Genomic DNA, 3611 nt, shown 5'->3' with positions numbered 1-3611 from the left:
TCCTGCAGACTCATAGGCACGACCTCCTAAATTTTGTTAAGTTTGAACTGATATTCCAGGATAAGCTTGTATCTGTTTTACACAATTCTTGCAGTTTCTACAGAGCGCACTTTAGAACCTATATCTCAAATCTTACATTTACGAGATATCGAAGTCCATCAATTTTATTCTTCCTATAATCCAGCAATGATGTATGAATAATAGGAGTCACTTTTTGTAACTTTCTCTATCACACATTGAATTCGTTACTGTCACCTTGCGAGTATGGTAGACACATTGAAAGGAAAACTCTCCACTTCGTAAAACTTCGCATTATCGAAATTAATAATACATGTATTTGTTAGCCATGTGTCCGTTACGAGGTCGATGCCTGACTGATAACACGAAGTGATTGAAACACACTAAGACATGTCAATCTACTGACGTTCAGATAAAGCCTGACTTCAATGATTATAATGTGTTACATTTCATAGCGCTTCGAAACCCCTTATTTCAGGAAACCAATTTTACCGATTTCCTGGGTGATTATATAATTATTTGTGTGTACTAACAACTGCATTGCGACTGGTAGATATTTCGATGGCAGTGCTTGCTTTAAGTAAACGTTCAGCTAAATCAAATTTAAAAATTAATTGCAGAAAAACAATTACTGCAGCAAACATTTACATGAAGAAGAATATTACAAGGAAATCTATCAGAGGATATTTGTGATTACGCACGAAGAGGATTAAAGAACAAAGTACATTAAAACCAGGCACAATTAAAAATCATGATTCAAATGTCTTAGAAGTGTTCGCATGGATAACAGTAGTTCTAATCAATTTACAAATATGTTGACAATTTCGAATGAAGTACAGCGCACAGAGACAGATACAAACAGATATTCCTCTATTAGTAACGAACTATTTTCAGTAATTTCACCCTTATGGAAACTATCTACATTCGTTGGTTTAGCGCCATATAATATACCTACGGATGCCGTGCCCGGATCTGTAAAACTGGAATACTCTACACTAGGAGTCATTTGTTCTGTCCTGATGGCAACATTTCTTTGCGCGGGTGGTTGTTACACTTTCCATTACCTGTTCAGTAGGCCGGAAGTGGACCAGCAGGGCCAATTTATTTTTAGCGTGATAAACACCACAGGATTATTTCTGAGTTTTTGCTTACCGCTCATATTAATCATTTCGCATGCTACAGTAAATAGGAAAAAGTATGAGAAGTATTTCAGTGCAATCACGGAAATAGATCGCTTATTTTTCTTGGAAAATGAAAGTAACATTAATGAAAACAATAATATAAGTACTTCTTATATTCACAGGCACAAACGAAATCTAATTTTACAATTAATACTTGTATCTTCTGTATTAATATGTGGATCCATAGCTGCATGGGTTTTGATTTTCACAAGTACTGGGTATTATTATGTATTGCCTTTAAAAGTAGCTTATTATGTCACCTGTATTTCCCACATTCAATTCGTGAATACTGTGCTTTTACTAAAACACCGATTTGCAATGCTGAACAAATATATTTCCACGTGGAATTCCTCTAGCAAGTGTAACTATAATAATTTCTTCACATCTTCACACACCTCTTCTGCACCATATCTTAGTCGAACTTCTCCTGCAGTCAAAAGCCGGGAGAACAGCATGATCGCCAGTTTTAGTAACTACAGGTACGTGCATCATACCTTGTGTGTTGTAGCAGAAGAAGTTAATTATATATTTGTTTTAGAATTGCTGCTTAGGTTTGTCAATAGTTTTATCACTATAATATATGATACCTATCACGTTGTGAAGAGCATTGTTGACGATTCTGATGATCGCTACAAGTTGTTGATCTTGGGAGACTTGATCGTTTTAGCTCAGATAATGAGCATCACAGCTTCTTGTTATACAACAGCACGTGAGGCAGGGAACACATCTTCTATCGTGACCAGTCTGATTCTAAGTCACAAGAATGAAAGACGTGTTCTCAATGAATTGTCGTCATTTTCCCAGCAACTCGGTCTTTCCAAAGTCACTTTCACGGCCGGGTTTGGCTTGTTTACTATTGATAACAGTTTGCTGTGTGCCTTCCTTGCCACCACACTCACATATCTCATCATCGTACTTAACTGACTTGTTTCTGGAGGAAGCTTTTGGTACATTAACCCTCCTTTAATAATGCCTGGTCCCTCGAAATGAACGGCGAGGCAATTCCTGTCTCCCAGGATATCTCACTCTGTCCAGGAACTGCCGGGATTTCTACTATCATTTAAATTCCACTCGCTTTCTTTTAGGCTTGCCAGGAAGTGTATCCGATCCTAAACACCTCGACATATTCCGATAGACATGACCATTAATTAACTATAATATGTGATACACCATGAACGAAAGGGTTAAACATTAAGCTGCTATATAAAGCCTACTTTGCACTAAATTGTCCTGTTTTTTTGATAAAGCGCTGAAATGGTTTCCAGGTAAGTGAATTACGGCGTTTTCTGCAAATCAAACGCAAACGCACACTACAAATCTCAACATAGGACATGAGTTGATTTTTGGTATGTTGAGATCTTAACGAATAGAAGACACTCTGCGAGGTTACACGGCTCTGCCGCTACGTGGCCCTACTGTACTTTTATCGACTAGAACTAGTGTTCATTGTTTGCAATGTAAAAATGTCTTCTTTAATTTGTTCTGTATTATTTGCATATCATACAAAATGTATGTAAAGTGAAACAATTAAAATGTCTAACCTCAGTCAATACATGTTTAGTCTTAATTAAACTTTCATGACTAATACAAAGATTGGTACATGTTTTGGCCATTTTTTGGGCGTTTTTCAGCCAAAGGAGATGTATCACAGTTTTCACACTAACAATTTATGAAGAAATTAAAACATAACCTTGAAGGGAACCTTTATAAGAAAGTAATTGTAAGGTAAGTTCGTTTGTCTTGAATGTGTAAAGTTCCAATAACAATAAAGCAATGGGATGCACTTATAATGAAGATGTTGTTCTAATATTTTATCGTCTCGTCTCTGAGAAATATATGATGGAACATAAGTCCTTTCACATTGTAATACAGCAGCCATATTCAGCCTGGCGGTGGCACAACCTGCTCTACAGCAGCGATAACACAGTTGTGCTAGTGAGACACTACTCTGGTCTTATATATCTTGGTGACTAAAAAGGACTCATATTATTTGCGATTTACTGTTTATCACACAATAACAACTCCTTTCAAATCATGATGTTACTTGTAATCCTAAGCCGATCCAATGCGGACAGGTGTAGTCTCGTGTCCCATCTGCCGTCAAAGTTTCTTTTTCTGCCCTAACTTGGATTTGTATCTCCTTGACATGATACACACCCCTTTCCGTTGTGATTGATAATTCAAACTTGCCTATGAAACTTTAATCGTTTTAAATGTGTTTCGCTGTTCTCTCGCCTATATCTGGCTTTAAATTTGGTTTGTCACCTCCGATGTCTGAAGTTAATGTTTATCTAGACAATTGTGATGTGTACATGCTTCTCAATTTTCAAACTGAGATTGTTGTCCTAGGTACCTCTGAAATTATCATGATTTAATCGTTTTATATCAAATGTTCTGGTTGTGGCTCGCGAA

Source organism: Anabrus simplex, chromosome 14, assembly GCF_040414725.1.
Source record: "Anabrus simplex isolate iqAnaSimp1 chromosome 14, ASM4041472v1, whole genome shotgun sequence".
Lineage (NCBI taxonomy): Eukaryota > Metazoa > Arthropoda > Insecta > Orthoptera > Tettigoniidae > Anabrus > Anabrus simplex.
The sequence above is the reverse complement of the archived record's forward strand: the minus strand, read 5'-3'. Positions refer to the sequence as shown.